The sequence below is a fragment of the Lissotriton vulgaris genome, chromosome 3_2 (genome assembly GCF_964263255.1).
Source record: "Lissotriton vulgaris chromosome 3_2, aLisVul1.2, whole genome shotgun sequence".
NCBI lineage: Eukaryota > Metazoa > Chordata > Amphibia > Caudata > Salamandridae > Lissotriton > Lissotriton vulgaris.
Genome location: NC_141690.1, coordinates 209,894,655 through 209,919,878, shown reverse-complemented (window position 1 = coordinate 209,919,878; position 25,224 = coordinate 209,894,655).

Here is a 25,224-nt window from a genome sequence, read left to right as displayed (position 1 = left end):
AGGTGATGTTGCACTTTCAGATTCTCCATCAAAGCTACGTCGGTTGTTTGTTACTATTCTGTTGTTTTGTAACCCATCAGATCCTATGGCTTTATGGGACGAATACAAACATCATTTATGTGAAGATATACTACACATTAAGCGTCAACAAACACATGATAACTCAATGCCAATGACTAATGACATCTTTAACCAGGGACTCATACAAATAGAAGACTCGCTCTATGTACTAAGCGAGAAATCATTAACAGATTTCAAACTACCGGCACTAGACAGGACAATCCATACACCATACAACCATACAGAAATAGGAGATTCTATACACAACCTACATAAATACCTTGCGCAAAATTTGCCAAACTTAGTTCCTGATCAGACAGTATCCTACAACAGCATTGTTCATAGTGTGGAAACAAAACAAGGCAAACTATTCTTCTTAGACGCACCTGGAGGAACTGGCAAAACTTACTTAATCAAACTCATACTAGCAAAAATACGCACTTTAGGACTATTGGCTCTTGCTGTTAAATCTTCTGGAATAGAGCTACTTTGCTAACTGGAGGCAAAACAGCACATTCGACTTTTAAACTACCTTTAAGTATTTCCCTTGAAAAGGATTCTACATGCTCTGTACACAAAAATTGACTTTTAGGCACGCTGCTTCAAAGGGTGTCTCTTATCATGTGGGACGAATGTACAATGCACATCGCGCACATATAGACGCCATCAACAGAACTCTTAAAGACATTAGAAGTTCAACTCTAATAATGGGTGGGGTCACTTTTGTCTTTGTTGGTGACTTCCATCAAACTCTTCTTGTTGTTCCAAGAGGAACGCGTGCTGATATACTAAAAGCATGCTTAAAAGCATCACACCTCTGGGACTCTGTAAAAACTCCCACCTTACGCACTAACATGAGGACACATTTGGGAGGTGGAGATACTCACTTTACAGATCTTCTACTACAAGTTGGTAATGGAGAAGTACCTAACAGTAATGGGAATAGTAATATTCTAAACTTAGGTACCCCTGTCTGTAACTTACATGAACTCATACACCATGTATACCCGGACATTGAGCATATTCTTACAAAAGACTACCGATGGATTTGCGAAAGAGCTATAGTTGCACCCAGAAACTCCACTGTCAACCATATCAATGAACACATACTACTACAAATCCCAGGTGAGGCAAAAGTCTATAAATCCATTGATACAGTATTAGATACTCAAGACGCCGTGCATTATCCTCAAGAATTCCTAAACTCACTTAATCCTTCTGGACTTCTGCCTCATTTACTAAAAATTTAAGTTGGAATTCCTATCATGTTATTATGGAACCTACAGCCTCCCAATCTAAGCAATGGTACACGCCTACAAGTTACAAGTCTTTTGCCATATGTCATTAAAGCAACTATTCTCTCTTGTCCTGCTGTAGGGCAGTTAGCTCACATTCCCCGCAAACCGATGATGTCTACTGATCTACCATTTCAATTTAAACGTTTGCAGTTCCCTATTAACATTGCGTTTACTTCTACCATTAACAAATCTCAAGGTCAGACAAACAAAGTAATAGGCGTAGACTTACGAGAAGACTGCTTCACTCATGGACAGTTATATGTTGCACTCTCTAGGTCCGGCAATGTGCAAAATCAATTTATTCTACGTCCACATTCAAATGAAACCAAAAATGTTGTATACCGTGAAATCTTACAATAAATTGGCATTTACTATTACAAACATTACACACATTACATTTCATCCCCGGGCAACGTTGGAACGGGCTGCTAGTACAATGATAAAGACAACAATAACAAGTTATTATCTTTTTATTTTTCCTTTATTTCCACATGTCTGAAGAAACAAAATCACTTTACTCCCATCCTGATGGAACTCCAATGACTCCCCCTGCTATCCCTCACTATCTTCAAAACCAACTGCATTTTTACAAAGCCATCACCACTAGTGCCCTTGCTTGTGTTAAAGACAGGCTCACTTTCTCTGGTGGTTCTCATCACACCAGCAACCAAGACACCGTCAGACTGCAGACTCAGAAGTTTAAAAAGTAAAATCAAAATAACAGGCCATTTACATCTATGAATCAGGATCGGGAACAACATACCTGTATCCTTTAGGACCATCCTGACTCTGCTCCAGTATAAGAAAGAGAAGAAGAATCACCTCTTTAAAGAACACTACATCAAAATGCATTAACCACCTATAACCAAGCTACGTCTCATTTCACTTGTTGACATATGCTTGTTTTTGACCCTGTACTGTGCTCCACTGCCTTTTGGAAAGGTTGGTAATGTAGAAATGCCCTGGACACACATACATCACAAATGTTGCTTAGTTGGATTGTATGTCTTGAGTAGCTAAGCACCAATTTGGTGATTTATTACTCTATGAAAGTACTGCCCGTCATGCACCAGGGTCTGGTTTTATGGGAATGTATAGTATCTGCAACAGCACCATCTAGCCATGTGAATTGCCATCATCCACAGAAACACCCTTATAAACTTGACAGACGCTGACGACACCCTCAGCACTGCCGAACACCTGCACTTCAAGATCCACACCGACCCCAACACCACCCTCAGAGGCACCCTGGTCTACAGACCCCCTGGACCCTGACCACAGTTCACCGACTCCATCGCCGACTTTATCAGCACACACGCCCTCGCCTCCACGGACTACATCCTTCTCGGGGACCTGAACTTCCACATCGAGAACAACAACGACTCCAACACCTCCACCCTGATCGACAACCTCTGCAACCTCGGACTCAGACAACTCATCACAACACCCACTCACTTCGCCGGCCACACGCTTGACCCCATCTTCTCAGCAAGCACCCATGTCTCCTTCAACCACACCACCGAACTCCACTGGACGGACCACCGCTGCATCCACTTTACCTTCCAGAAACCCACCACCGCACCCAGATGATGCCTCACTACAGCTGGGGCAAGATCACCGAGGACCAGCTAACCACCACCCTCACCCAGAGCCCACCCGCAGTCCCAACTGACCCGACGCCGCAGCCCGCAACCTCACACAATGGATCGACGACTGCGCCAACACCCTCGCCCCGCTCAAGAAACCCTCCAACACCCAGACCAGCAAGAGAGCCAGCTGCTTCACCAAAGACCTCCAGCCCTCCAAGCGAACCTGCCGAAAACTGGAAAAAAACTGGACCCGCGAAAGAATACCGGAAAGCTACACAGCCCACAGGAACGCCACCCGCTGACAACACCAACTCATCAGATCCACCAAAAGTACCACCTTCAGAGACCCCCATAGAAAACAACGCACACAACAGCAAAGAGCTCTTCAGCATCCTGAAGGAACTCTCCAACCCCAGTTCCAACACCAAAGATTTCACACCGTCACAAGACCTGTGCAACTCACTGGCCACCTTCTTCTATCGCAAGATCGCAGACATCCACGACAGCTACGACGCCGTCAGCACCCCAGCAACCGCCGGCACCCCCTGCTCCCACGACCACCACCCGCACCAACCGCCTCCTCGCCTGGACCAACATCAACGATGACGACACCATCAAGATCATGAACACCGTCCACTCCGGATCCCCAGAAGACCCCTTCCCACAACACATATTCAACAAAGCCAGCAGCACCATCGCACCCCACCTCTGGAAAACCATCAACATATCCTTCGAGACAGCGACCTTCCCGAGGAGCTGGAAACATGCAGAGATCAACGCCTTACTCAAGAAACCCAAGGCGGACCCCAAGGACCTAAAGAACTTCTGACCCATCTCCCTGCTCCCGTTCCCGCGAAGGTAATCAAAAAGGCCGTCAATAAACAACTGACCAGCTTCCTCGAAGAGAACAACATCCTGGACACGTCCCAGTCCGTGTTCCGTAGCAACCACAGCATCGAAACTGCCCTCATCGCTGCCACCGATGACATCAGGATCCTGCTTGACAACGGAGAAACCACGGCCCTCACCCTCCTGGACATGTCAGCAGCTTTCGACACAGTCTGCCATCGCACACTAAAAGCACGCCTCCACGACGCCGGAATCCAAGAGCAGGCCCTGGCCTGGACCACCTCCTTCCTCTCCGGGAGAACCCAGAGCATCCGCCTCACCCCCTTCCGCTCCAAAGCCACCGAGATCATCTGCGGCGTACCCCAAGGATCCACCCTAAGCCCAACATTGTTCAATGTATACATGACACCGCTCGCCCGCATCGCCCGACGGCATGACCTAAACATTATCTCCTATGCTGACGACACCCAGCTGATCCTCTCGCTCATCAAGGACCCCAACACCACCAAAACCAACATCCATGAAAGAATGAAGGCCTTCGCCGACTGGATCCACTCGGTTCCACTTCTCAGCCTGGGATGACTGCTGGTGGCCGACGGCATTAGGAGAACCCCCTACACCCACTGACCACGCACGTAACCTGGGGGTCATCCTCGACTCCACACTCTCCATGATGAAACAGATCAACGCCGTCTCCTCCTCCTGCGTCAACCCCCTCTGCATGCTTCGCAGGATCTTCAAGTGGATCCCCACCACAACTAGAAGGATGGTCACCCAGGCCCTCGTCAGCAGTAGACTGGACTACGGCAACGCATTCTACGCAGGAGCCCCGGCCAAACTCCTGAAACAGCTCCAACGCATCGAGAACACCTCCGAAAGCCTGATCCTCGACATCCGATGCCGCAGCCACATCACACCCCACCTGAGAGACCTGCACTGGCTCCCCATTAACAAGAGGATAGCCTTCAAGCTCCTCACCCATGCACACAAGGCACTCCACGACAAACTGGACCAGCGTACCTCAACAGCCGACTCAGCCACTACAGCCCGTCCCGCCAGCTCCGCTCTGCAGACCGCGCCCTCGCCACTGTCCCCCACATCTGAAGAGTGACCGCCGGTGGCAGATCATTCTCCCACCTCACCACCAAGACGTGGAACAACCTCCCCATCCGCCTACGACAGACCGAAGACCTCCTAACCTTCAGGAGACTCCTCAAGACCTGGCTCTTCGAACAGTAGCAGCGTTCCCACCCCCTAGCGCCTTCAGACCCTCATGGGTATGTAGTGCGCTTTACAAATGCTATGATTGATTGATTGATTGATTGATTTTGTGGGCTGTTAAATTACTAGGGTCAACCAATGAGAGGAGGTAGCAATCTCAATTTATCCACTCCCTTCTCTTAGATGGGGAACGACAACTTTCTTCCAGGTCATAGTTCTATGTTCTTGAGAGCGTCAGTTGTGTGGTTTACAGATTGGCATACATCAGAGTGGGCATCTTTCTAACCTCATAGAAAGCCCCATTTTACAGTCCAGTAATGGTATGAAGGAGACAGAGGCAGATAAAGTGAACGAGAGGAAGCGATGAGACCACAGCAAGAGACCGAAATGAAGGGGTGCAAGAGATGATACCTGAATCGTGAATAAAGGCATAGATTTAAACGTTATGCAACAAATTTCCAGATTTACTGCATAGCAAAGGAAAATGTGTAATGAAGAAAAATCTGACTACTTGAAAGAATGGTCAGAGTGTAATTAAGAGTGGAAAGAAGGCAACTTAGTCTGGCAGTGGTGTAGCAAGACAGGACAGGGGGTGGTCTGTCCCGGGCGTCATCCCCCTCCTACCTGCAGCCGTCGCCAGCAACCCCCCTGCTCTTACTTGCGGCTGTCGCTGGTTGGCAAATGCAGGGATCATCAGCACCTGACCCAACCTTACCTGCAGCCATTACGGGCAGCAAACACAGGGACCACCTTGTGGCAAAAGGACTAGCTATGTCACCGTAGTCTGGGTCTCATGCGAGTCCCAAGCACCTCCTGTGCATAAATCTACCAAGTACCTCCATGTCATATGAGACACCTTTAGCCACTTCTTTATGGTGTGAGTTATAAATCCAAACACAAATTTAGAAGTAAAATATTAGAATGTAATTTGCTGCCGGCTAAAAAGCTAGAACAGGCTTGAAATATGATGGAGACACTGCGCCAATAGACATTGCAAGTCTGTGTTATGCTTATTAAAGCATGCAATAGTAACAAAATGATATCTGTGCTAAGGTAGCATACTCCTGGAGGCATATTTACAATAAAATGTCGGAAAGTGGAGCTGCGCCATATTTAACAGTTCCATGCTCCAACATTTTCACAAGGATGCACTGTATTCACAAGAATATGGAGCACCCCAGTGTTTACCCTAGCGCTAGCACAAAAAACAACTGCCTAGCGCCAGTGCAGGCAACCAGCTGCCATATTTCAAGGGGGCCTGAACTGCAGGGCCAATTGTTTATGTGCAGGAAGGGACACAAAAACAATATATAATGGCAATTTGCACCTTCTATGCGTGCTGCAGAATGCAGCACACTTGGAAAATGCAAATAATGAGGAAAAGTAATAATTTCTCTTCGTATCGCCATTCTAACACCTGGCATTCCATGGTGTTCGTTTTTGGCACTGCCTCAGCCTTGTAAATCTGGGACAACATCAAAAAGCAATGGGTGTTGCAGTGGAATGACCACAGCAACACCCATTGCATGCCCCTTTGCTGCACAGGACTATAGCGAAAGGGACATATTTACAAGGTGTCGTTAAGCCATGCAATGTGGTATAGCGCCACCTTGTAAATATGTAAAATAGCTCTGTGCCACCGGCGCGTCAAATAAGGTTACGCTCCGGTGGCGGTGAGAGCTTGTAAATATGCCCCATAGTTCTTCCTTTTTTCCTCTATGATACTTTCTTTCTCACATTTTAAAATGTTTAATTTAACGTACAATAGCCGCTTGTCATTTTGCCATGCGCACTATGCATGTTCATGCATAAATCACAGTGCATGCGCACAAGTGTTTCACAAATGCATGCATGCCCATGCATCACAGCACACACATGTGAAGGTGTCATAACGCAGACATCAGTGGCCATCTTTGAATTAGTTTTCATTAGTACAAAATCCATTGCAACAAAACTGGTCATTCATGACCATGAATCGTGATAAAAAAAATGGTTGCAAAGCCAATAGCGATTTCTTTTCAGCCAAAAACTATTGTTTTTGACACTGCTTTTTTGTTATCCTTGTGGGATTATATTCTATATTTAGATTACAGCTATTCAGATCCAATAGTACGTATTCTTTGAGCAAAAAAGAATTATATTCTTGTTGTGATGTGCATTCAAGTAAAAGAAAAGTTTTGACGCCTGTTCTAAATGCACTACCTGCTAGGAAGCATCTTTATATTATAATAATTACATGTGCAATGTTTATCATTTTTATGAACATGTGCCCATCATGTTTAGGCAGCATCATATTTTCTATTTTTTGTGTTTGCAAACAAAATTGAGAAAATAAACCAGTGTGCCTGCTTGCCAAAGCTAGACATTTTGGCTTGCCAGTGCTTGTTTCTTTGAGAAAATAATCTAGCGGAAACGTTGCTGAGTATCCTAGGAGAATGGGCTGCAAGGAAGATCCAGTGTCCAGCTGTGGCCTTGCCAGCCTCCAAGCGGCCAGCTTTGGGGCTCAGGCGCCTGCAAGGCCATTCCAGACTAATTCCCTGCTAATGTCATGCATGGCTAGTTAGGCTCCATTTGATCTGTCTTTGGAAGATGAATTCATCAATAAAAGCTTTATTGCTCCTTGGACGATAGTTAGTATCATTTATATGAATTGTCTATTGACGTATACATTTATGTTTATGCGCTGAACAATCAAGAGCTTTATTCATACAAAAAAGAAATAATCACACGATCGATCGAAGCCAAAAGTGATTGATTGGGTTTATCTGGATTAGAGATGGCGAAAAATGCATAAAGTTAGTTAATGTATAACGAATTATGTTGACTTCTTATTGCAAACGTAGTTTTCTGTATTGCCTTTAAAGGCCGAGGGCTGTTGCAGTGATGCTTTAGGGAATAACACGGTGCTACTCATCTTACATTATAATAGTAAGACTAACTACCCTTAAATGTCTTGCCCAGGTAAACTGGAACCCCCTATCTGTTAGTCAGTAGCACCCTGTAAATGCATGTTGTTCCTAATGGCAAGACAGATTTAGCAGCATAAGGCAGAGTTTATAGTTATCAGTGAGTCATTTAAAAAGAATACTATGTGTCACTATCACAGATTTAAAAAAAGTGTGCGTTTAGATTTCAGCAAAAACTGACCCAAAAAAGGAAAACATAGCAAAAACAGAGAAGAGTGGGCAAAATGTCCACTTATGAGGTTACCAGACATTTTAGAGTTTGAGAAGTAGGGGACCCCTATATAATAATTATACACTTGCTATACATAGGGAGAGAAAATTACTTAGAAAAAGGTCTAAAGCCAAGTGAAAAAACTCAATGGAAGAAAAATTAAACGTCCGCAGGACAAAGACTAACTACCCAATTGATAGATCAATTCTTTCATTTTATTGTTCAAAACATTATATATATCTTTTTTATCACCTTTTCTCTTTTCTTTCCTTAGTTTTATAATAATTTTCAATTCATTTACAAAGATTCATTAAAAAACATGTTACAAACAGACATATAGCTTTAGACATGACAGGTGATGGAGGCAATGCGGTAGATGTGAAAATGCAAATTTGTCCATCTACCGCATTGCCTCCATCACCTGTCATGTCTAAAGCTATATGTCTGTTTGTTATATGTGTTTTAATGAATCTTTGTAAATGAATTGAAAATTATTTAAAACTAAGGAAAGAAAAGAGAAAAGGTGATAAAAAAGATATATATAATGTTTTGAACAATAAAATGAAAGAATTGATCTATCAATTGGGTAGTTAGTCTTTGTCCTGTGGGCGTTTGATTATATATTTAAATATTGTCTTCCTTAGATAATTTTTCTTCCATGAGTTTTTTCACTGGCTGTAGACCTTTTTAAAAGTAAAGTTACCAGACAGTTTATCCACTTCTCATAATTACCATGGTTTACAGTGTTACCAAGCTGCACAATGGTTGGCACCTCTTTTTGGCACCAGGTAAAGGAAAGATTCCCAGTGCCTCTGCAAACCATTGACCACTGCAGCAAAAACTGATGGGCGGAATGCATTCAAAGGTCTCAGCCACTGGCATCTGTATAATAAATTGAACTCAACTCCATCATTATTTATCCACTGCCCCATTCAAACAGGAAGCACCCATATGCAAATCAGTATTGGTCCTGTTCCAAAAGGAGCAATGCACCCTAAAATCCCAGGGCACAGCCATCTGAATAAGAAAGCATGCAACCCAGACCACCTTCACCCATATTAGACTTCATCGGTGGTCCTGTGACACAGCAAGCACAAGACCCATGTCTGGCATACCAATCGCATTTAAGGAGGCGTATTATAATAACATATAGTGATGGATGGAAGGCTTGCAAAAGTCTCAGCCCATGGCAATTGATCAGGTAGCATTCTGATCTGTCAACAGTTCCTGCCACTCTTGGTCAGTCACGTTCTCAACTTTGGGGAAATCACTGTGGGTCCTTCTACAATATAAACAGACCTGCGGATACAATAGTTTAAAAAATAATGCAACAATATAACCTTTTTAATTTAAATAACGGAATTAGGCGAAGTATTATTCTACTACAGCTTGGGATACTACCTCTGAAATCTTACACTTTTAAATGGTTCCCAAAAGAAAGAGGGTCTAATCTCTGAGATGTATTTAAAGGTGGGGTGCAAGATGTAGAACATGTTCTTTTTACTTGTCCAAATGAGTCTGTAGTAGCAGCTAGGAACAGATATGCAATACCGATCAAAACAAAATGTAAAATTAACTCTGTTCAGAAGTTGATTTCCCTCTGCATGGCACCACCTAATGAATTTGTGTGTATCAATATGTACAACTTTTTAAAATCATTTTAAAAATTATATTAGATTGATAATTTTATTACTAAAACTGTATTTTTTATCGTCAAATATTTGTTGTTCTCAAAAGAGAACTAAATAAAAAAAAATTCTTTCATTTAAAAAAAACAGACCTGCGTGAAATGCTAGACAACATGGCCTCCAAAAAGGACCACAGGCAACCCCAGACCGGTTTCATCCTCAATGGGCATCAACAGTGAGGTTGAGTGGTTCCATTGGGACAACATGCATGGGACCCACATATGACAGATCGGACGAACATAGGACATTAAAGAGGGCCTTCATTAGAATGAAAAACCTTTTAATCCAATAGCTGAAGATGTGCAGCATGGCGCTGTCTATTGCATACCAACTAAGTGCACGCTTTAGATGGGAAATTTAAGTCTTTTGTTACTAACCTCCATGCTCACTTACAAGCACACACGCTCATTAGGATCGACATTCACTCCTTTGTTTTAAAGAAATACAATTGTGGCCATAACATCAATATGACTCTCTCTGCAACAGAACAAATATTTTCACTTATTGCTTTATTGATATTTACATGTTGTGAATATATTACCATTTCTTAATCTGATTGGTCATGTTTGTTTTTGGTGAGGATGATATTTCTGCTGCATCACTGAGGCAGCCCAGTGCACAGCGGCAAAGAGCGCTGTCCCCCCCTATCCCCCTACACCCCTCCCTCTCCACTACCAGCAGCCGCAAAACTCGAAAAATAAAACAATAATATCACAGGTTTTTTATTATTTTATTTTTAACACAACTATACTTGGGGCAGGGCCAGATGATGGAAAGTTGGAGGGGGCGTGTTGGGCACTGTGATCAGTGCGCATGACTGTTTGGCTGGCTGGCTGGCTGTCTCAGGCCGGCATAACCGGCATGGGCATTAAAGCTGTCTCCAACCCAAGCTGCGTTGCCGGATTGGAGACATCAGGTACAGGCTCCCAGTCTCCCTGGGAGCACAAATTGAAGGCACTCAAGCCAATCCTGATGCTGATCTCATGCATGAGAGCAGCGACAGGATTGGCCAGAGGGGATTCTGGGAGCCTGCGCAGTGCAGCAGAAGAGCACTGAGTAGGCGATGCGTCAAGCAGCAAGCTGCAGGTAATTGGTTTTCCTTGTTTTTGTGGTTATCTAACCTCCCCCCCCTGCACACCAGTTTGCCCAGATACTAGCCGCCACTGCCAGTGTAGATGAACTGTTGTTAGATTTACGTGCAGGCATGTGCTGCTGTCCTGGGTGCACTCATTTCCGTTGCCTACAAGGATACAGCTACATTTTTAACTTTTTCCACTCACTGAATATATAGATACGAAAAGGGTTAAAGCAATCTTCCATGATGATGATTAGATATCCATGAACAGAATAACACTTGGGGAGCTCCTATAAGCGGGGATCAGCAGGGTGATGGTGAGGAGCTCCTGTGGACTATGTAGTAACAAGTATAAAGGATAAAACATTTTTAAAGTAACCCAAGTGGGCCTAGCTTTACTGACCGAAGGCTAAAGTAATCGGGTTTGTCCTGAGCAAACGAGTTTATCTGAATTCGCAATCACACAAGTTTCCAAACTTTTCTGAGTTTACCTTCCATTCAAACGTTTGAAGTTTGGGCTACAGATCTTGAGTAAGCTCATTTATTGGAATATAATATTCCCTCGAATCTACAGCGTTGAATCCTTGGCAGTTTTTCTGATTTTATTGAAGAGATTAACTTTATATATTATTTGGAACAGTACGTTAACAAAAGAACTGCATTTTACTGAGTGAAGGAGGAAAGTTGAAAAGATAATCTAGAACCTGGGATTTTTACAATAGGAAAGAGATCTGAATTTCTGTGCTAGGGTCTTGCACATGCTTGAATTATTATTATTTTATTAAAGGGGTTTGTAAAGCGCCTGGTGACGCCTCCCGGCGTGTCCCCGCGCTGTGGAGAGAGAGTCATAGGAGGGCGGAGAAAAAAACAGGCAGCTAGAGAGTGAAAAGATAAGTTTTAAGCAATTTTCTGAAAGAGGACTCATTCTTATCTAGTCTGATGTTAATGGGGAGGGTGTTCTATTTGTTAGCAGCAAGAGAACGGAAGGACCGACCTCCCATTCTAGCTTTTTTTGTGAGCGAGATTTTGAGCAGACCCATTCCCTTGGAACGAAGGGATCTGTTAGGCTCATACGGTATAGCTAGATCGGACATATAGGAAGGGGCTTTCTGATGGATAATCCTGTGGCACCAGAGAAGTGCTTTGAATAGTATCCTCTTACCGATAGGCAACCAGTGGAGGGTAGCCAGGGAAGGTCTGGAAGGAGCTCTGCGGGGGAGTCTTAACACTAGGCGCGCGGCTGAGTTTTGCAAGACTTGCAATCTTCTGATGTTCTTTTCAGAAGTGCCCAGCAGCAGCACATTGCCATAGTCTATCCGGGAGGTAATAAGTGCCTGAGTCATGGTGCGCCTGGAGTTCAAAGGGAGCAAATCCAGGGTGCGATTAAGAGTTCTCATGACTCCAAAGCACTTTCCTACAGTTTTTTTGACATGGCTATCATAGGAGAGCTTGTTGTCGATCCAGACGCCCAAGTTCTTAGCTTCCTGACTGGGAGTTGGTAGGGGTCCCAGACAGGTAGGCCACCAGTCTTTGGTCCATTTAGTGTCTTTTCCTCCTATTATGAGTACCTCAGTTTTTGTACCATTTAATTTGAGGCAGTGTTCGGTCATCCAAGCTGGCTTGCTCATGCAGGATTTAAAGTTGTCGGCCTCGGAGGAGGGAGCTTGAGACAAGGAGATCAGTAGTTGTGTATCGTTGGCGTAAGAGACAAGCTCTACGCCGAACGATTGGACCACCTCTGCCAACGGTGCCATGTACAGGTTGAACAGGGTGGGACTCAGGGCAGAGCCCTGAGGTACCCCCTGTTCTAATGTCATGCTGTCCGAGAGGAAAATCCCTCTCTGGACCTGAAAACTCCTGTTAGTGAGAAAGGCCTTCAGCCATCCCAGAGCCTCTTTGGTGACCCCCGCTCTGTTTAGACACTGTAGCAAGATGGAGTGTGCTACAGTGTCAAACGCGGCACTGAGGTCGAATGAGGCATCACTAAGGGTGAACATTCTTGTCTAGCACTTTCACCGCCTAGTTCATTTAATTATAACGACATTTAGCAATTATTCTCCATTCAGCAGATAACTATGGAAAAGGAAGGTGACAGTGTGCAAATGCTGGAAGGTTTACTGCTAAAACAGCTGTCACCACACATATTGGGGATGGGCACATTGTGTCTGGATTAATCTAGCAGCCACACGTAGCATATGGACAGCTGGACAACTGCTACAAGCTAAACAAGCACCATTTGTGGCAACTGCTACATGAAATGTGGTCACTGAATAAATTATATTTGACAATACACTGCAGTCAGTTCAAAATCCATTTGCTGCCAGATCAAACTGAAGCCATAATTCCATGTTGTGGCCAACCAGAACATAGGAAGAGGTCTGGATTTCAGGAATCATGGGAAGTTTAGCCTTCTGAATCTTTGGCAGCAGAAAATGTTCTTGTGGGTTCAGGGGCACGATTGAGCAGCTGGTTGGTACTGGATGAAGGGAGAAGTTTGTATTAACTTGATCAGACTGTACATTTTCTCTGTGTTTGATTTAATTGTGAATTGGGAGAACACGTCATTGCTTTTGAATATAAATAGATAGGGTTGTTTGAAGTGGATTGACATTACTACATTTAGACAAAGAAAGTCATTGACAAACAGGGACTTGAAAACCAGATGGGTAGAGTCTTCCTAAATGTATTAAACTGCAATAAGATTAAAACAGCTCTGAAATGCTTCTACTGGCTCTTGGTAGATGCATGCTAAAACAATGTTCATAGGTGTCTGCATTTTACAGAAAACACATTAGGGGAAAGCTGCCAGGATAACTTGTATACATAATTGTGAGAATTTTGCCATTTCTGCTTGGTCACCCCATATTGTTTTTACTTTTGCTTAACCCTATACTTTTCCTGGTTTTCGAGCTCTGTGTACTTTAAACCTGCTAACTAGTGGTAAAGTGCATGGGCTCCTCCTTTAAACTTGGTTGAATTGGCATATTCCTAATTGGTATAGTTAACTTACCTATAAGTCCCTAGCATATTGTGCAAAGTAACAAGGGACTGGATTTTAAGTGCCACTAGTGAACTGCAGCACCTATTGTGCCATCAACTACAGTGGTACATCAAACATGACATCAGGCTTACCACTATACCCTGATGTATTAAGGTAAAAACTGCAATTAAATCTGTCGAAATAAACAATTCTGATAGGTAAAAAGCTTTCTTTTCAAACAATATTAAGTCAACCTTATGTATGCAGTGTAGCCCATAGATCAGAGTACATGATATTTCAGTGTAGGACACGTAGAAATTTAATGTTAACATGCCCTTATAGTGATAGCACCCAAATGCTATTTTCACTGTGACAGGTCGACCTGAATGGACAGAGATTACACCTTTGAACTTACCATAAGGTTAGGACTGCACTACTCCTGTTGACTCCCTAGTGTAAATTCCAGCATGATAGGCCTGTCTGAGGCACATGCACGATTTATGTGCCCTTCAAAGGGGCCAACCAGGATATCAGACCAAATCTTGTGTACCCCCTGTCTGGTTGCTGAAGGTCCATGCTTTGTTCCTTCCAAGCTTTTGTCTCCTGCTTTCTTGTAGGTCAAGACCTTCTACAACTGGAGTTTAGTGTTAGTTGTGTGTGGACACTTGTGATTTCCATAGTGCACACCCCTGCACCCCCCAGCCTTCAGTGCCCATATTTAGTGTGGCTGAAAACTTTGTCCTTCTTAGATTTCCCTTGACACATTGTAATTTGTAAATGACATTTAGATATACCTGGGCCTGAGAACATTTACTCTATTGTCCAGAGATGGTTCTCCCACCCACAGGCTAGCAAATCCTACAAAGATTAACCCACACACAGCCTTCCTTTGAACATTTTCGAGACCTGTGGAAGAACAGTAGAACTTCCCCTGCTTTTTGAGACCTGTGATGAGATATTGGACCCAGAAAAAAGAAATGGACTCCAAGGGTCGGCCTACTTATTGCCTGTGGGACCATAGGGATACAACAAGTGATCTTTTTCTTAAAGCACCCAGCTGACCAGTAGCAACTGGACCTAATACAACTAAAGTAACAGACTGAGAGTCACAGTGAGCCACACTGAAAATCCAAATGTGGAGTGACCTTCCAGGCTCCGAGAACAAAGACCCAAGACTATTCCTATTCACAGAGAATTTGGCCTGTCAAGAGCTGGGGGAGGAGCTGGGACTCTTTGACCCGGGCCGCACAAACTCTTTATATGTCAGGTACTTAAATAATAAAAAATCAGACCTGACCTTTTCATGATGCAGCAACTCCATAAAGTGTCTCCAAATGAAGTATTTTCGCTTTTTCCATTAAACATATTTTCTTAATTGCGAACAGCTCCTTGGATCTGAACCAAAGAGGGACCCCACAAAATGTTTTTACCCCCTTCTCTAAAAGCTTCTTACATCCTTGCATAGGATATTATAAATCTAAGTGGTTCATCAACTCCTGTCCTAGATTTAGATATATTCTTAGAAGGCACATATCCTAGAACTATTCACAAGTGTTCCATTTCCAGCAGTGGGTCTGGACCCCATCACATGGCTGAGGGGTTTTCCACTATAGGCAATCTGCCATTCATAAAAATTATGTCAAAGACTTTCTATTTTATTTTTTTCTTGCCGTTTCTCCACTTGAAATAATGCTCTCCTTTAAGAACTCTTTTCCGCTACGTTTATGGTGTACATTTACCCGCGTTTCCATGTTAAGAAACGTGCTGGAAAAGTATTGTCAAAGTACAAAGTTCTGACTTTGTTGGTGTTCCCAAAACTAATGAATAGTAATCTACCCAGCTCAATAACTTCCATTCTCTCTTTCTTTCATAAACTTGATCAAACTAAAAACTCTACCAGTTGTGCAGGCTTTTCCACTTGTATAAATGGATCTCGTCACCGAAGTCCGCATCTGTGAATCATGATTCACCACGTAGATATAGGGATTCACTTTTTGAACCCGCAGGCGACATTTGTGCTTCTGGCCTCGAGAGCTTTGTTAATTTCTTTTGTGTCTGATTCTGTCACTCAAGCGCCACTCCCATCATAATATTTAGCCATGCAAGGTAATTTGCCCTACCCTGCAGAGCCTGGTGCATTCTTCATCTTCTTATGGTTTGGACCATACCACAGAAACCCTGCAAAGAAATAAAATAAAAGAGAAAATCAGTTTGCCTCAGTTTTGCGCTCTGTAATCCAGAATGGAGCTAATGGTATTTGCAATGATAAAGCATCCCATAAACTGATTTCGCATTATTTGCTGTGTTTCATAACAAAAAAAGTTTTGGAAATAAATTAATTTTCTACGTAAAATGATTAAACTGTATTTGAGTTAAAACATTTTCCCATTTCCGATCAGACAATTATCAAAATTAGTGTAAATTTTGTTTCTCTCTAATTTTTAAATTAGTTATTTGCAGACAGGTGTGTCTTTGTTAAAATCTACTTTAAAAAACAATGATTTATGAGAAATACATGTGTTGCAGATATTGTCACTCTCACTTTCCTCTGTTTTTACCCAAATGTGAGGAGACTTTCTGTGATATGGAATACAGTATTGTTTTTTTCGCCTTTCCATAATAGATGATCAGCAAATCTGCAGTATATCGGAAGCCCCATACATCCCACTAAACGTAGAATATTGGAACATGCAAGGGTCATTGAGAAGAAAAACTTCACATACCCTGTATGGCAAAACCAAAGGGGATGATGGACGGAGTGTTGAATATTGCAAGCACTCACCCCTCAGTCAACTGATCTGGGTTTAATAAATCATCATTCTGGTATACAGTCAAAATATCGAGTTAAAAATATAGAATTGCAGTAATGTCGAATAAAATACAAATAGAAAAGACACAATATTGAATGGACAGAATATAGACAACAAAAATAACGAATAGAATAGCAGTAATAAAGAATTCAAAATATAGAATGGACAAAATATCGAATGGACAGAATATAGACAACAAAAATATTGAATTTGAGTTAAGTAAGGTAATATCGATTTTTTAATATTTTATGTTAGTATATGTGTGAAAAGTGTATATTTATGTTATAATTTATTTTAAGTAAATAACTTTATGGTATTTAATTTTTGCGTAATATAATTCTGTAGCAGGTTGTGGGTTTATAGGGGAATAGGGTGGGAAGTAATTTAATTATAATTAATTAAATATTTTAATTTTTTATTGGTATTTAGTTTGAATCAATTGTTAATTAATTTTTAATTGGTAATTAATTAAAATATTATTGGTAATTCATTTTTTATTAATTGGTTAATTGATAATTATGTTAATTTTATTAATTTATTTTCTGTAGCGGGTTATGGGTTTATAGGGTGAGAAGTTATTTAATTCTAATTAATTAAATGTTTTAATTTATTCATTGGTATTTATTTTGAATTAATTGCTAATTAATTTTTAATTGGTAATTAATAAAAATCTAATTGTAATTAATTTTTATTAATTGATTAATTGATAATTATGTTAATTTTATTAATTTATTTTCAGTTGCGGGTTTTGGGTTTATAGGGGAATAGGGTGGGAAGTTATTTAATTGTAATTAATTGAATGTTCTAATTTATTTAATGGTATTTATTTTGAATTCATTTTGAATTATTTTTTAAATGTTAATTAATTAATTGTTAATTGGTAAATAATTTGTATTAATAGGTAACTATTTTAATCATTCATTTTTATTTGTATTTTTTATTGATTCATTATTATATTATATTAAATTGTTAATTACTTTAAATTAATTTGTAATTGGTATTAATATTTAATTTATTTTTATTCATATATGAAGTATTTACTTTCCCTACTGTTAGTAATTTTTACACCTACGCTATCCAAAGCTTTCCCTACTGTTGCACTCTCTGGAGTGGGAATAGTATTTTTTACCCATACGCTATCCAACGCTTTCCCTACTGTTGCACTCACTGGAGTGGGAATAGTAATTTTTATCCCTATGCTATCCAACGCTTTCCCTACTGTTGCACTCACTGGAGTGGGAATAGTAATTTTTACCCCTATGCTATCCAACGCTTTCCCTACTGTTGCACTCTCTGGAGTGGGAATAGTAATTTTTACCCTCCCGCTATCCAATGCTTTCCCTACAGTTGCACTCAATGGAGTGGGAATAGTAATTTTTATTCCTACGCTATTCAACACTTTCCCTACTGTTGCACTCTCTGGAGTGGGAATAGTAATTTTTACTCCTACGCTATCCAATGCTTTCCTTACTGTTGCACTCTCTGGAGTGGGAATAGTAATTTTTACCCTCCCGCTATCCAATGCTTTCCCTACTCTTGCACTCACTGGAGTGGGAATAGTAATTTTTACCCCTACGCTATCCAATGCTTTCTCTACTGTTGCACTCACTGGAGTGGGAATAGTAATTTTTACCCCTACGCTATCCAACGCTTTCCCTACTGTTGCACTCACTGGAGTGGGAATAGTAAGTTTTACCCTTACGCCATCCAGCGCTTTCACTACTGTTGCACTCACTGGAGTGGGACCAGTAATGTTTACACCTACACTATCCAACGCTTTCTCTACTGTTGCACTCTCTGGAGTGGGAATAGTAATTTTTACCCACCCGCTATCCAACGCTTTCCCTACTGTTGCACTCTCTGGAGTGGGAATAGTCATTTTCACCTCTACGCTATCCAACGCTTTCTCTACTGTTGCACTCACTGGAGTGGGAATAGTAATTTTTACCCCTACGCTATCCAACACTTTCCCTACAGTTGCACTCTCTGGAGTGGGAATAGTAATTTTTACCCGTCCGCTATCCAATACTTTCCCTACTGTTGCACTCACTGGAGTGGGAATAGTAATTTTTAGCCCTACGCTATCCAACGCTTTCTCTACTGTTGCACTCACTGGAGTGGTAATAGTAAATTTTACCCTCCCACTATCCTATGGTAAAAATATTGAATATTTTATATTAATATTATGTTCATTTATATATATGTATTAAAAAATGTAATTGTATGATTTTTTTTAACTTACATTAATTATTAATTACGTTTAAGGTTATTTAAATATTTTATGTATGTATAAGTTAATTATATTTATTATTTCATTAATTTTCAATTACTTTTAAGACATTAAAAAATATCGATATTTTGACTAACTATATTTTTTACAATTATATTTTTTATTCAATATTTTGTTACTTAGAGATAGGGATTCGATATTTTTGCATTCTATATTTTTTCCTTGATATTTTGGTAAGTCTATATTTGTGTCATCGATATTATGTCAGTAATCCGGAACAGTCCAGCCCGAACTGCCAAGCCATGTCTTCCCTGGCCCGGAAACAAGCATCCTGGGACCGGTTTCTGGCTAATCAGCCGTCATCAGCCAGGCTAGCTTGAATCTAGTGGCAAAGTGAGCAAGGGACCCATGTCTGGGCATATCCTGCTAACTTAGGGCCAGCAAAGCAAAACCAAAGGGGATGATGGACGGAGTGTTGAACATTGCAAGCACTCACCCCCAGTCAACTGATCTGTGTTTAATCCATCATCATTCTTTAGCTCACTCCGACACCCCAGTTCAGACATTACCATATGCAAATCAGTCTGACCCTGTGCCTCATTTTGAATTTACTATATTGTAAATATGATTCGTGGCCCAATGAAAACCTGAGTTATTAATGATATAATTTGATTGCCATGTAGGCTCGGACTGAAACATCCGTCAAGCAATTTATAATAGTAAGAGCTAGCTATCGTATAGATTGCATGAATCAGTTAGATCTGTATATAGAAATTACTCGATGGCCCATTCAGGGTGTGATAATGTTGATGTTGAGTATGATCAAACCGCAATTGACGATTGATTTTTTTAATTTGCCAAAATGATATTTGCACACATATATACTATATATGATTATTTATTCGGATTCTATATATGAGATTTTTTGCTCACTACGAGCGTGATACGCTATAAACTCCTAGCGAAATTCAAGTTCCACAGTATTAAATATTTGTCTATATTCACATGAAATAATGTGACAGCAATGAATGCAATGTGGACTTTTTACCATTCAAAGGTGGCGAATGTAAATTACTTTGACAGTCCGTTTTTGATTTTGATTGTAAACGTTGCATCGGAAGCATTTAATCTAACAGGACATAAACATATGGTGGACCCGCCGTCGATGTTGTCAGTTGGAAAAATGCGTGAAGCCGAAACGCATCCTGTTAGTTTTTCTCGGTAAGTGAAGTACCGAGTTCTTCACCCCCAACGGAGTGCGATCTTTTCACTTGGTCTGCGAGTGGTGTTTGAGCTTTTTATGTATATGTTTATATATATATATATATATATATATATATATATATACATATATATATATATATATATATATATATATATATATATATATATATATATATATATATATATATATAATATATATATTGGTAAGTTAAAAAAAGCAAAGAATCGTGGTTAGTTCTAACGTTTAGGTGGAAAGCAGCTCCTGTATAGAGCACCCTACATTCTAGATCTGCTCACCTCAAATGTCTGCTTTTCTATCAAAGTTTTTAAGCATAGGATTAGCACAGTGCCATTCACTCTGAGATAGAAAGAGACAAAGGGGTATATTCACAAGAAGGTGTGATAACTACCCAAAGAGTAGTGTAATGCAACAATCAACATCACAGCCCATCGCGGGAAGATAACCCTGTGTCAACGTGGAATTCACAACAAGGTGGTGGCATGTGATGGACGCCAGATAACGCAGCAAAAATCTGTGTAAAAATCTACACCGCACAGCAAAAATACGAATGCAAAAAAACATGCGATGTGGCCCATTGCGGTACAAAAATCAGAGTAAACCAATCACAGGCCTGCTAATCCCACCCATCAGGTGGGAAAATGCACTATAAAAGAAAGAGAGAAAAAAAACATAAAATTCAAAGTGCGTAGCACCATGGATGCACCCGGACTGAGTGCAGAGGACAAGCCGACCCCCACAAGCCCCACGGAGGAGCAGCAAGGAACCCCATGCTCAGGGAAGGGCAAGGACAAGAGGAAGAGGAAGACAGAATTCAGTCCGCAGGAAGACCGGACCATCATCACAGAGGTTACAGGACACTACCTACAACGATTCGGCACCTCCACTGCTGCACTGGAAACCCAAACGGAAATATGGCAGGCCATCATCAACAACATTAATGCAGTCGGACAGATGAGGAGGACACCGGAGAAGGTCAGGAGGCACTGGCATCAAGTGCACAGCCAACCGAAGGAGAAGCTCACCGCCAGCAGCAGGGCAGCAAGGGTGACTGGAGGTGGGAGTCCTGCGACACAGGAGGTGACTGATGAGCTGGAAGAAATGGTGGCCACAGTCAGCAGTGAGAAGACTCTGGCAGGAATAAGGACACAGCACAATACGACCTGACCCAACAGCAAGAGGGTGAGTAACAACGAGGGACGGGGCGAGATGGGCACAATGGTACACATGCACAAATATGTGTAGCACACTGCACCCCCACAATGATCGTGGTACATTTCTCTGAGAGCCTTGACACATCGCAGCACACATAGAAACGCCATGTAAGCCCCTTCCACAATGTGCACAGAGGGGCCCCCTCCAGATCCCCAACTTCACAATGCAGCACACACATAGCAATCACAGAACAACAGCAATGACGGCAATGAGGTACAAAGTGCAACACCAGCACCATAGTACACGACTCACAACTGGTCCCGCACGTGCGTAGTAACGGTCCACTCATATCTGGCATTGCCTGACACCGTGTGATGACAAAGCACGGGTACTACCACACATCCGTCATGTAGTCGAACAAATACACTGACTGCCATTAAATAGCCAGCTACCCAAAAACAGTCACAATGTACATTGGCATGCAGTCAGAACGTATACATCAGCAAATCTCCAACATACATGTACGACTCTGTAACCCTGCTTCTTCCCTTACACATTGCAGAGGGAGAACCCACACCTCCTGCAGAGCAGACCAGACACATCTTCAGTGACTATGAAGCGGACCCCCTGGTCATTTGCACCGACACCCTCCAAAGAATCGTGGATAGCCTCTGCACCCCATCCCTAGAAGAAGAGCAGTCCAGCTGCCCCAAGGTGAGCCCACCACCTGCAGAGACCACACAGCAGGAAACACACACTGACCAATTCATGGAGTTCCAACAACGTAAGTGGCGTTGCCAGGTAGAGTTTGCTGACCAGCAGTGGGTGGACTTCAAACTCATCGCAGCCAAAGTCGATGCAATAAGTGGGTGTCTGAATCCCATCAGGGACCACGTACAGTCCCTATTGGACACCCCCTGTATGCACTATGCGCCAGCATAGACCTTGGCTGACCTCGCTCGGGCAATGAACATTATACAAGAGCTGTGTGGTTAGAGCAGCACCAGCGATCAGAGCAAAGGGTTGGCACAGATACAGAAGTCAATGGAGACCATGGAGCAGTTGCAGGCTGGAAGTCTGTCTAACACGGCTGGACACCAGCAAGTAGTAACTGGGAACCTCAATGCCCTGCCGTACTTCATCTTGCCATTGCTACCACTGAGCCGTTCCCAGATGACTGCAGCAGGAAGTTCTACACACACAGCTCCGAGCCCTGATGTGTCCTTGGCACACAGTGATACTGCCCCATCATCTTCACAGTTTGTTGTGTCAGTGGCGCACGGTTATGCAGCCAACACCTGCCACACACACCAGACACAGAACCCGTATTAGGGGAGTAAGAAGGAGAGGGTAATTACTGTGTGACGAGGTGGCAGTAGCATCCATCATCGCCATGTGCCCTGTCTCTGCTTGGTGACGACCTATGCAGCTTGCTCTGGGTAAACTTCCTATTGACCCCCAGAAAACTCTGCGACATTCACCCGGACCCCGACACAGACAGCCATTTCATCACTGCTGAGCAATTACACAGCAATCCTGCGGCCGAATTCACTCTCCCACTTCCTAATCACTGCTCAATCCCCAAAGGACTGTGTTTGGCCCACCACTGGGCTTCTATGTGATGTGGGCTTGGATAGCCATGTACAGCACCAGCTCAGTCAGTCACCTGACTGTGAATAAAACATTCTGAATCACACAGATGTGTCATTACTATGTTCTCTCACATATGGGAGAATGGCTGGATGTGGGGACATTCATTGCACATGAAGGTACACCATGGTAACTTATGTCTATGGGCTTGTGTATCCCTTAGACACATTGCAAATTGGATGACTTTGAATGTGAGTACTAGCTGTGTCTCCATTGCACATCAACAATAATCTCATGACCCCCACACTATAGCCCCATGTCCATGTGTTGAATGGGGCTGTGGGTGGGAGTTACCAAATCTGTAGCAGCCCACGAGTGCTGCCCCGCATTACATGTGACAACAGATCTGCATTTCGCAACCCACTTACACACACCTGTGTGGCCACATTCCGTTATAACTAAGCATGGGCGAATTTTGCGAATCTCGCGTTCGCGAATTTTGCGGATTTGCGAACTCGCAATCCGCAAAATCCGCGAATTCACGTGAATTTGCTGATTTTTTTTTTGTGTTCGCAAGGATTTCTGCCAGTTCGCAAGGATTTCTGACAGTTCGCGAGGGTTTTGTAACAGTTCGCAATCGCGAACTTACATGTCGGCTCGCAACGGTCACGATTATATTGTTTCTACGTCTGGTTCATCATCATAGGTTCCCAGCACCCTCAGTTTCATCCCTGCCACCCTCTGTTTTACCCATGCCACCCTCTGGTACATCAATGCCTTATGCCACCCTCTGGTTCATCATCACTGTAGATTATGGGGGGAAAAAGCAAGCACACCTGCCTGCTTCAACTGACATGAATTAATTTGGGGTTGATTTATTAATGTGTCACTGTTTTAAAATTCCAGTCTGGCACCTGCATCCTTATCTGTAATTTGCTTTCTGTTGCAGTGCAATTTTTTTTCCAGGACCTTTGTGGCCTACTTGTAGCTATTCTATGAGCCTGCTGTGAGGGTCAGAGCAGGGTCATACAATTGTTGCAACTAGCAACTGAACAATTGTTGCAACTAGCAACTGAACTTTGGAGGGGTCCTTGTCAGGAAGCACTACAGGGAACGGTTACTAATGATGAGTTTGAACTTTTGAACCTGCTTTCACTTTTGCAAAACTCGTTTTTCTGCAGAGCAGCATTACAGCAACTTTAATGCCCCACCAAGCTTATATGAGAAAGTTGATTTCTAATCCAAAAGTTTTCCAAAGAAAATCAAAAGGCCTCAAATCTAAAAAAGTGCAGGCAAATGTCAACCTGAGGAGTTATTCTGATAAAAATAATCATTTTCAGAAGGTCTATGCTGCTTGCTAGTAGATTTCTTGTGCGGAATTGCAATTTTTGTAATTTCGCGAGTGCGAGATTGTTGCTGCCCGCCGCACCTACATGTTCGCAATTGCGAACTTACACCGCAAAGAAAAAAAATCCACTGCGTGCGAATTTGCGGATTTTGCGGGAAATTCGCGAATCTCGCGGATTGCGAATTTAGTATGACAGTGCTCGACATGGTCAGGGGTTGCACACCATACTCACATTGTTGTAGTCACATAAGTGCACGTGTTGGCCAGCACCTATCCCATGACAATGTCTGGCTCACAGAGGTTAAACTTGCAAAAGGGACACCCCACCATTGCACATGCATCAGTCAGTTCCTCCCTGTGTAGAGACGATGCTCATTGTTGCACACCAGTGGACAATCAAATAAACACACCACACACTTAGACACCAGTGGAGTGACATGGACTTTATTCGGATGTGCGTATCAGTAAGGACGAGGCAACCGCCACAACAGGCAGGGACATGCTTACGACACTTGCCCGCAGCATGGGTAAATTTCGAGCTTTAGACATTGTTTTTTAGAAATGGGCAAAGATCATCAGGGATGGCAGCGCTCCCAGCCCACCTTACCATGCTGGATGAGTCATGTGTTGTTTGGCGTCTGCCCATTGCCCTGTGTGAGGGGGCACGACTCATTGCCTATGGGATCTGCATGGTGCTCTGCCACCGGGGTGCGCATTTTGTCTGCTCTGTTGACAGTGCTCAGGTGAAAGGGTCTGACGTATTCACATGTTGTGCCTCGGTGCTGTGTGTGTGCTGTCCCCCAGCAGTATGTCCGAATTGGCAACATTGCCAAACGAAGCTGTGTTGCTACGACCTTGGACTTACCTCACCTTGCACAGGTGTGTGTACAGAAGAGTTGTGACACGCACAT